At 38.4% G+C, this 11,354-nt stretch overlaps 1 long non-coding RNA gene and 1 pseudogene across 1 annotated transcript in view; one reads left to right on the forward strand and one right to left on the reverse strand.

The window, feature by feature from the left end:
* Positions 1-270, forward strand: part of LOC138175935 (uncharacterized) — a 47,803-nt gene extending 47,533 nt beyond the window's left edge. The window contains exon 4 of the long non-coding RNA XR_011172128.1: positions 1-270. This is a non-coding gene — a long non-coding RNA (uncharacterized lncRNA).
* A 6,039-nt stretch (positions 271-6,309) lies between these two features.
* LOC138175967 (large ribosomal subunit protein uL30-like) lies at positions 6,310-7,111 on the reverse strand (annotated as a pseudogene).
* Positions 7,112-11,354: the final 4,243 nt, after the last annotated feature.

Raw genomic sequence — 11,354 nt, forward strand, 5'->3', positions numbered from 1 at the left:
GCATGTGTCTTGACCCTTCATAAAGCTGCTGGTTCATCATTCAAGGGAAATGCCATGTGCTGATGATGCCATCTGAAGACTGCCACAGGTGGATTTCTGTCCTTGGGAAAGTTGAGAGAATGACCTTGGGAAGGTGAAGATAGAATTCTCTTGACCTATCCCCATCTTGGTGAACAATAGCTAGAGTGATAATTTTTCAGTTGGTTTTAATAAGTGGTTGTAACAAGATTAGGTAATCACACATGCTGAAAATAAAATTTGGGTTCAGAATTTTTTAATTTTTCAGTTATTATTTGAATTCGCCAACCTAAAAATGTAAATTCTCTGGTCTAGTGATGTTCATATTAGTGTTATTTAGGTTTGAGCTTGGTCTCACTACCTGACCTGGTTACTGCCATTGCAAATTAGAATTGTACTAAGATATATTTTGTCAGAGATTTTTAACAGAGAAGGGGGATCTCTGCAAGTGGCCTGAACTGGAGAAGCTGAAGACTCACTCACTCCAGTATGCCTAAGAGGAGAAATCCCCAGAGGACCACAGGATGGCATCAGAAGATATTCCAGAGACTGGACAACTATATGAGATGCAGCGAGTAAGCATGACACCTTAATCATCATCATCATTCCCTCCACAAATGGGTCCTAATTCACTTGTTTCTGAACCTGCAGTGACTGGAACCTCGAATCCTCCCTTTGAGTCTCCTATTTCACCCTTTCTCCACCACTGATAACAATGACTGATAATTCCCCTCTTCATGGAAGTCAACCTAATCCTTATATTCCTCCACTCCCTATGCTACAGCCATCTAGATCTGTTTGTGCTCTCTGCAGGGATGTTGCCTCTCATCACCATAATGGAACAGCTGTTTGTCAAAATTGTTTGAATCATTTTCAGAAATTCAAGAGATTTCCAGAACCTTTGTGTAGGGCAAACAATGCTTGTGCTCTTGAACAAATGTCCTATGTTCCCCCAATTTACATATCTCTTAGAGGATATTTTACTAAGAGGTACCTGTCCTTCATGGTTCTTGGTTAAGGAGTGTCACCTCGGATATTTATTGTTACATTTGGTATATTATGAGTTAGTGTTTAATCAAATGGAGCATAATCAGTATAAGTTGTGCCCATTTCCCTCTTTACTGATAATCACCTTTGTGCCTCAGCAAGGGGACTGCTCCCTACTAGTTTTGTGTTGTCCTTGGAGGATGGCCCTCCACAAATTTAAATTGTAAAGATCCAAAGAAAGACTGGGGTCTTTTTCTAGCTTGAAGGTGAGAAATAATTCATTTGGACCCCTACTCTATTCCAATCAGCATTAATCATTTTGATATGCTTCCATAGGGGTAGTAGTTATAAATTCTGTATATTAGGTTCCAGAACTGTGAACTGCAGATTGTAAGTTCACTTGTTAATCATAGGAAGTTAACTAGAGACCTTCCACCTTCTCTTTTCCTTGTCATGGTAACCAAACCTAGTGTGGCAGAGGTGGCTCAACTACATGGAAAGTCCTCCAATTTATTTATTCATTTATTTATTTGCCTTTTGGAGGGCAATTGGGGTTAAGTAACTTGCCCAAGGTTACATGAATAGTGGTTTTTGTGTGTGTGTGTGCGCGCGCGCGCTAAATATCTGAGGCTGGAACAGAACTCTGGTCCTCCTGACTCTGGGGCTGGTGCTTTACTCACTGCACCACCTAGCTATCCCCCTCCAATTTATTTTTGTAATTTTGGTCCAGTAGGGGTGGGGATCCTGTGGCCTCCAGGCCACATGTGGCTCTCTATATCCTCAAATGTGGCCCTTTGACAGAATCCAAACTTCACAGAACAAATTGGGGATTTGTTTGAATTCAGCTGATGGGCCACACTTGAGGACCTGGAAAACCACATGTGGCCTCAAGGCTTCAGGCTCCCCACCTCTACTAGACCATTCTCTCTTGTCCAACATGAGCAGGTGACCCTCTTATGACCATCACATGACCACTTAGTCAGTGGAGAGACTCTATGCTTTGCTCAACACGTGACCCTGCTGATATATTGTTTTGCTTATTGTTTTTAGCCTATGAATCTTATGTCAACCAATGAAATTATTCTGTATTTGGTACTGCCATTCTTAAATGTCTAGCCCTATAAAAATTGGGTCCTGGAAGGAGGGGACATCTTAGATCAGGAGGAAGATCTGAGGTCCACTTTCTGAGAGGGAATTATGGACCATTTAGTAAAGTGCCATTGACTGAGAGCTCTGCCTCAGGCTCTTTCATTGTAGATTTGATGATTTTAGTCCCTACAGAACAGAAGGTATGCATAATAAAGGAAAATCCCCACCTAGCAATAGTTCCTTGACCCTGTGGAATAGGCACATCAAACAAGAAGCACTCTTAAGAAGTGTAATAGGCCAGACTAGGCTGGACTTTCTGGGACTAGACTTGGTTGTGCCAGTATGTCGAAGATTCTGGTATGAGAGAATTTCTCATTCTATGATGGTCACACTGCTAATATTAATTAAGGGACCTTATAGGATCTTGTATTACTATCATATATTCACTATAGAATAGATGATAGGTCTTAATTTTTTTTCTACAAAAAAAATTTTCTTTTTATACATTATGACCAGCATGCTTGAGAATGGGGAGTTGGTGTCAATCTACTCGGTTGTCTGGTGGAGAGATATTTCTGTAGTTTCATCGTTGTAGAGAGCTCTCTGTATGGAAGCTTTCTGGGAGTGGGGGAAGTGGAGGTTGAGTCAAAAGAAGGAGGGCTTCCCCAAAAGTCATGGACTTTTTGGAATCAAGAATTATATGAGGAAGCGTGCTTTTAGATAAAGGAGAGATATATTTTTTTTTGATACAGTTGTTTGACACTGAAGGGTTGCTGAGAGAAATAGTTATAACTTGTCTAAAGGGTTTTGGGAATTAAAAAAAGAAACTCATCTTTTATACAAAAAGCACAAATTTGCTTCTGTCTGAAGATAGGGAGATAGACTAGGATGGCTAAATTTGTTCCAGACATGAGATTCTAATTTCATTAAATGTTCCAGTCAACTATGAGAGGCAGGGAAGTATTGCTTTGAGCAAAGGGTTTCCAGCTATTCCTAATTAAAACTTTGTCATTATCTTCCTCTGGGGCTAGGTCTTTCTTTACAACATGAGGTGGGGAATTGATATGTTTATTCACTTTCATGCCCCAATACCTTCAGTATGGGGAGTTCTTTACAATTATCTCTGATTTAGTTTGTATGCTAAACTTTTTTGTTTCTCTTCTGGCTACATTCCTGTGCACACCCCTTACCCCTGATTTCTATTTCTGTCATGACCCAGAAATCTTCTCACTCAGAAAAATCTTTCTGTCTCTGATGCTCCTTCTTCTGATTGGTCAGTTCCTCCTAGGCCAGCCATCTTCACTCCCTTTTTCCTCTTTGGGTTCTGCTCCCTATTCTTCAGACTTTGTTGTCTTCCCCCATTAGAGTGTAAGCTCCTTGAGGGCAGAGTGTCTTTATTTTTTTGCTTGTATTTGTATTCTCAGCACTGTTCAGTGCCCAGCACTTACTCAAGTTTAACAAATGCTTGTTGACTTGATTTAACATACCATTCCTAGGGTTTTGTCTGGGGAATGTAATAATTAAATGGCTTGCCCAGAGTGAGTCTCACCAGCCATTACTGTCAGGGGTGGAATTTGAAAATAGGTCTTCTTGACCCTGTCTAGCACTCCCATCCTTGCTGCTTCTGTTGTTCTACCTAATTTGGAGTTCTAATTGTGCAACAGAATTTTAGAATGTTGGAAATGAAAGAGGTCAATAGAAACCATCATATTCAATCTTCTCGTTTTATATATGAAGAAAACTTAGGACCAGAAGATTTTAACAGCTTGTCTTAATGCAACTTCTTTTTTTTTTTCAATTAAACTTGACTTTTCTGTTTTGATGACAGTGTTATCTGGTTTTATTTAACAAGACTCTTTGTTTGGATTTGGATAGCTGAAAAACAAGAGATTTGAGCAATGATTATAAACCAATGTGATATCTTAATTATTACTGCATATCATCACTTGATCAATTAAGGTGCAATGTTAGGCATTGAATGCAATATTACCCCAATTAATATGTAGCCATGCTTTAGTGCCATTCTTTGTCATGGTGTAGAGGTATTTTAAACTTTTAATGTTTCAATTTTCTTACTTGTTAAGTGGGAATAAAGCCCATCACTCATAGGATATTTGGTGGATTAATTCATAGAAGGTTATATTATAAATGGGAAATTATAAGGGGTCATAAAATGTGTGTTTGAGTAAGTAACATTTTAGTTATTATGGAATATTAAAATTCTCTCTGCTGACCTCAGTTAGCTAAGTCAGAATTTAAAAAACATATTTATCTGGGAAAAATAACTACATTCTAAGATGGATGGGAGGGAAGGAGAATTCACTTATCTTCTGTTCATTTGGAGATAGGTAAAATTTTCATGTCAAGTCGCAAATGTTCGGTGATAGAGAATTGTTGAGAATCTTTTTATCACTTAGATTAGAAAGCAAAGGAAAATGCATTACAACACAAGTTCTTTCCCTTTTCATGGGTTTTGTTTGTCATATTGGCTATAAACAACAGTGCAGATGTGTGAGATGAAGAAAAAGAATGCTATATCCAGAGCAAATGGGAAAAAAAGGTAGGGCTCACTTATGCAGATGAAACAGAATAAGTGAAGATTTAATAATAGGTAGAATAGTAATCTATTCCAGAATTTTAAAATAATTTCGAGTGATGATGTCAGGGGGCTTTGAAAACATTAGGACCACAAGTAATCTGAAAAACTCCTACTATTAATTTAGGACTGTCAAATGATAAGGAGTAATAATCTTATTATAACTCATGTGTCAGAGTTTGTCTTCTGGCATGAAGGTCTTGAGTATGCTTTGGTGGACCTCTCATTTATCTGATCTGTTGTTCCAACCCTGGGCATTTAAGTATCTAGAATTATTCTTCTCCCTCTCTCCTCTCCCTCCTCACTCTCCATAAGGTAGTGCAAGCTTCCTTACAAGTAACAAGGCTCACAAGTTTTTGAAACATAAAGCAAGATTATTTACACAGTAAAGGACACAGAGAGACTGACATCTGAGCCCATGGAAAGGCAAGAGATCGCCCTCCTTCTGGTGGGCCACCTTCTTCCAGGAGATGTTAGAGTCCTCATGACTTGCAGTACTGACCTGGGTGAGGTCATGTAAAGGGGAGAGGTTGGAGTTCACTTCTCCCTTCCATTTCTTTTTTGTCAGCAGATGGCCTCTGGTTGCTTCTTTCCGTATAGACTTTCTCTGCTCCTGTTCACTATTCTTGGCATGTTGCATGTATTTCCTCACCATTATGATTTATTTCTCTCAACAGACATTTTGAGTTCTTTCATCATTGCTGACACTCAGCTAGATGTTCCCTTTAGTAGATGGTACTAGTTAACTCCTCACCAGTTCTCAAGCAGCTGGCCTTTAGCATGATTTCACTTGAGCCTTTGAAATCATTATGGCATATTCATACCTCTAAGTCCAGAGTGTCTCCAATTATTTAACCCTTTTCTTGTTCTACACTTGGGTCCTACACCTCTAGGGGCAACTAGGTGGCACAGTGGATAGAGTGTTGGGTCTGGAGTCAGACTCATCTTCATGAGTTCAAATCTGGCCTCAGACACTTAACAGCTTCATTACAGTGGGCAAGTCACTTAACCCCATTTACCTCAGTTTCATCATCTGTAAAACGAGCTGAAGAAGGAAATGGCAAACCACTCCAGTATCTCTGCCAAGAAAACCCCAAATGGGGTCACAAAGAGTGGGATATGATTGAATAACAACAACCTACACCTCTACTTTTTGTTCAGATGGTCTTATCACATTGCTATTGGAACAATTCTTTCTTGAATTGCTTAAACAAGACTGTTTTTTATTTTTGTTCCGGGTAGCTTCATGGTAAATCCATAACTGCTTATCTCTTCCTTTAGAGGCACTCCTATTCTTTTCTCATTTGTATTTAGACTTCTCATCTTCCTCTAAGGGAGTTAGACTGGTCGTGCTCTATAAAGGTGGTGAGAAAGGGCCAGAACTGGTATCTTTCAGCAGGTACTGCCAGTACTGTTTCTGGTGCCTAAAAGGGGTAAAGGGCTAACCCTCGCTACGTTACTCTTATAAAATTTATTACTATTCAACATTTGCTGTGTCTTGGTTCAGCTAAATGACTGTCTACTCTTTCCTTTTCCAGTCATACAGAGCTCATGGGAACCTTAAACTATGCTTCTTGAGAATTTTAAATTTCTATACTACCAACATTTATTTGAGGATATTTTTTTTTTCAATTTTGTCACAGGCATTTTTATTAACAGACCATTAGAAAAATAATCGTGGTGTAGAGACCTTTAGTTCATTCTTCTAATAAGTCTGTTGATCTGGTCTTCCCTGTTACCAGCATCTCCACCTTCCACAAAATGTGTAGTCATTTTTTTCATTCCACCTCATGGAGAAAGAAGATAATTTGAAGGGCTACAGGAAGTTGTTGGCAGCTTTGAAGTGCTTGCCAACAGTGTAGATCTCATGGATCAAGTCCTCTATGCAGATAATTTCATATTTACCGAGAGATTTTGCAATAAGGGCATTATCCGTCAGGGTAATTCTCTGTTTCTTGATCTTGCCATAACCACATTTGTAAATCAAGTCATTCACAGACTTTAGATTTGGGTAACCCCATGCAATGTATGGTTCCACAATCCTCAGCATGTTAATCGAGGCCTTGTTAAGCTTAACAAAAGTGCCATTGAAGATTTGGCGAAGCTGAAGAAGCTGCAGTACTTTTTGGACCTTTGGGCTAACACAATTGATGCCTCTGATTCTGAACTTTGGTTTAGCAGGTACATAGTAGTTGCCAGCTTTGCTTGCCATTCTAGTCAGCTGGATTTCATTTATCTGTCTGTACTCCTTCTGGTAGGCATTAGCTTTTTCATAGACAACTTTTCTCCTCATTTTATGGAACTTTTTTATAGCCATCTTCTTCTTCAAGCATTTGACCTTCAGTATTGCAAAAAAGCCTTTCACTTTTTCAGAAGGGATTCTAGAATGGATGGTAGCTTCTTTTCTTCTATACCCACCATGATTCTAGCCAGAAAAAGAGCTATTTAAGGATATTTTAATGCCAATTTTAGTAACTATTTTAAAAGCATTAACACAATATTTATTTACAAAAATAATAATGATTAGAAAAACCAAGATTAGAAGCACATCATTCTTATTTGAAGGAATTGTTTTAAAATTTTGAAAAATAATGGACTATCATTAAGTCTACTCCCTGATGATCATTATACTTGCAGTTTAGGTTACTACTATCATGTAGATAAAAAAATAATTTTTAGGACAGAGTGGGTCTCTTGAGTGAGTCTATCCTTAAATATGGGCAACTGAAAGGCAAAATAAAGACATAATCTAGTCCATTAACTTTGTAACAATAAAGCTTCAATTAAAGCAAAAGTCTGACTTGGTTGATTCAATAATTGAAACTTCAGTGCATCTATATGCCCACTGATGTGAGTATTACCTCTTTGGTACAGATTCTTTTTCTTTCATGCATTCTCATCCTGTGCAATTTATTTCATATATTTCTGTAGACCCTGGACTGAGCCCTCACCCTCTTCCATTTTGAGGGTCCTAGTTACTAGTACACTTGTCCACCTGCTATTCCTTGCTTGTGCTGCATGAATAACCCAGCTCTTTTTCTGATCATAAATTTCCCTAATGATATTCTTTAGGCTATTTCTTGAGCATAGGCCAACTTATTTGTACCCAGTTGCCCATTGCCCTTTCTGTCATCCACAACTTTAATTCTTTGGAAACTGAGTGAATATAAGCCCTTTGAGGGTAGAGTATGCCTCTTAAAAAAAAATCTTTGTATTCCCAGCATTTTGCATAGGGCATGGTATATAGTAGTCACTTGATAAGTACTTATTCATTGATTGATTGTGATGATTCAAGATTTAAATTTCCAGGATAATATTTGTGCTTAAAAGTTTGGCCTTTACATTAAAGAGTGGTTTGGAATTGTTAAAAGCATTGCAATTTTCCAAATGCACTTTACACTATTCTCTGCCTCCTATTCAAATTGGGTCCAATTCACAAACTGTATGAAGTGTCTACTCTAAACAGATGAACAAGGGCATTAATTCAATGTAGATTGGCTTGTCAAAATCTGGAGAATTTTTTGTCCATTTTGTTTTTCCTTTATGGATTATTAGGCTGATCTCATTAAGAAGAGCCTGTCATTTTATGAGTATTGATACAAACAGCATAATATCACTGGCAAACTAGACAAACCAGGGCATATTACCATCTATGGGAAGTACTTCTTTCATTTGAACCTCGTAGAAGGCATCCTTCATGTTTTCTTAATGAGAAACTTTGGTGAGCACACCTTTTTCTGTTCTATGCCTTGCTTGATGTTAGGAATCAGAGAGTAACTAACAGAATTATCTATTTGCACTTTTATTTTTTCCTTTTTTTAATTCAGAATCGAATGCACACCCAAACCAAAAACATTTCCACATGCAAAATAGAATAAAAAGAGTATTACATTCAAAATATGGATATTACATACATCTTGTTTAAAAAAATTCAACATGCTACTTTCAAAGCTGTTCTACTTGGCTGTGGTTCCTTCTGAATTTCTTTTTGTTCTCTTCTATGCATTTAAAAATTTAAAAATGTTTAAGTGAATTCTTTTCTTCTTTTTTTCATCACTAGCTCTCCTCTTCTCAATAGAAATAATCTGTCCCCCCACCCATTTTTGTTGCATTTTTCTGACTCTTGTATGAAATTCACATATCTATATGAGAGATTCCTTGTGGGAGGACAGCCTTTAAGATAGTTTTATCCTATTGAATCAAATAATTAAAAAAAATCAACAAACAGTGAACACAGGATCTTATATTCTTTACACTTGCATTTGTGTATCTTAGAGGCATGGGGTACTGTAGAGAATTATTTCTGAGAACTTATCTTCCCTTCTCATATTTTCATCTACAATGCCTTCAGCACACAAGAAAACCCTTCTCACAATGATTTTAATATAGGAAACCAAATATGGGTCAGTATTTTTTTTAATGTTTTCTGGATTATCTTCTTGAATATTAATAATATAAATGTAATTTTCCTTTTTTTTGGAGGGAGATATTATCCTCTCCCTGAGATATCTTATAGAACAATGCCTCATAATGGTTACAACACTGGGTCACTTCCTGCATAGATTTCTTCTGTGTGTACTTAGCTAGTTTAGCTGCTCTTCTGGACTGTCTTCCTACATTCCATTTCAATTTTTTCACTTAGTATTTCAGAAACTGAGATGTTAAGGCCCCAATTCCATTAATCATTCCTCTACCACTGATGATGAAAATAGATTATTATAGAGAAGCTGACAAATTTGTTCCATTTTACATTTATTTCTGGCCTGCTTCCAGTTTCATCTAGGCATGTCAGTCAATATCCAGCAGAGAGACCAAAGACAGTCCCTGCCTTCCAGGAACTCACAATGTCATGGGAGAGAGAAACAAGCAAACAAATATGTACAAACAAATTATATGTAGGATGAATAGGAAATAATTAAAAGAGAGAAGGCAAGTCTTTCTTTTCAGAGGGAATTCAGAGAGGTTGGGAAAGGCTTCCTGTAAAAGATGGGATTTTACTTGGGATTTAAAGGAGGCCAGGGAAGCCAGCAGAGGGCGATGAGGATGGAGAGTGCTTCTGACAAGGGGGACAACAAGAGAAACTGCTCAGAGCTGAGATGGAGTGTCTTATTTTCAGAACAGCCAGGAGGCCAGTATCTCTGGATTGAAGAGTACAAGGTGAGGGGTAAGGTATTGTGAAATTGTTTATCCTTCATTTTTGAAGAGGATGGGGTGTCTTGACTTGTGCATGAATTGGATTTAAGTGAGGCAGAGTAGTACAGTCATCAGCCTCACTCTCTCTTTCAGAGTCATCAAAGGCCAGAGACATGACAAAAATCAGGATGACTTTTATTTATTAGAACCACCCAGGATACAGTGGATGACCTTGGTGTTTTTCCATGTCTGACCAACCTTTATGTGCTCCACAGTGCTGCCCTCAGCCACCTTCATGGCCATTGGAACAAGTTGTTCTCAACCACCCATTCCATTAGGGGAAGTCTTTGCATGCTTGGGGTTGATAGCCAAATTCACTGACTGGTCTGAGGCCTGGTTTAGCCATTTGCTGAGAGAGACAGTTTATGGGGTGTGGCTTGCTGTACATGCTTACAGCTTCTTGGAGCCAAAGGCGAGAGTGGGGTAAAAGGTAGATGAGCAGCCCTGAGAAAGACTTAGCCAGCTCTCACACGAGAGGCGCTAGTCCTCCTGGAAGACCTCATACACCCTGGAGTAAGATGTAAGAAGATTGGAAAGGTAGAAGGTTCTAAGTTATGAATGGATTTGAATGTCAAACAGAGGATTTTGTATTTGATCCAGATGGGATTAGAGACCCACTGGTGTTTGCTGAGTTGGGGACCTGAGCTTTAGGAAAATCACTTTGGTGACTGGAGGATGGATTGGATTGGGGAGAAACTTGAGGCAGGCAGACCCATCATCAGGCTTTTATAATAGTCCAGCAGTAAGGCGATGAGAGGGTTTGCACTAGAGTGGTTGCAGAGTTCTCTTCTCTCAGAGTAGAGAAGCAAGGCACATTCAAGAGATGTTGCTTTTGGAAGGATGCAGCTCATTCAGGTATCATTCCAAGCTTTCTTTAGACTCATTTTTACTCCCACTGCTTTTTAGGGTGCTGCTTATAATCTTCCACCATCTTCCTCTGTACTGTTTTACAAATGAGATTATATATTCTAAATCAGTGAGTGCAGTTCTTGGCTGTCAGCTCTCTCTACTTTGTAAGATCAAGCGTTGGCTGGCTAAGACACTTTAGGGGTTCGTTTGGTCCTCTCTTTGCAATGAATGCTTTACATCAGTTAAACTTTAGTAGAAAATGATGATAGGTAAAGTCAATATCTTTGTCATTTTCCATTTCCCATTTTTCAGCTCTGATAATTCATTTAAATAGTTCAGGCTAATGCTATGACTGTTGTTCAGTGTCCTTATATTTTCTTAATCTCTCTTCCTAAAATGATTTTTATTCTGACCTTTCTTCTAATTAGCTGATGAACTGATTGCATCCACAAATAACAGATTCTACTATGATTACCACATCAGTTTCTAGTCATTTCCTTTCTGTTATGATGGTTCCTTTCCTTTCCTTCCCTTTCCTTCTCTTCCCTTCCCTTCCCTTCCTTTCCCTTCCCTTCCCTTCCCTTCCCTTCCCTTCCCTTCCCTTCCCTTCCCTTCCCTTCCA

Source organism: Petaurus breviceps, unplaced genomic scaffold (genome assembly GCF_028583685.1).
Source record: "Petaurus breviceps papuanus isolate PSGF00001 unplaced genomic scaffold, PetGlider_PUasm1.0 80, whole genome shotgun sequence".
Lineage (NCBI taxonomy): Eukaryota > Metazoa > Chordata > Mammalia > Diprotodontia > Petauridae > Petaurus > Petaurus breviceps.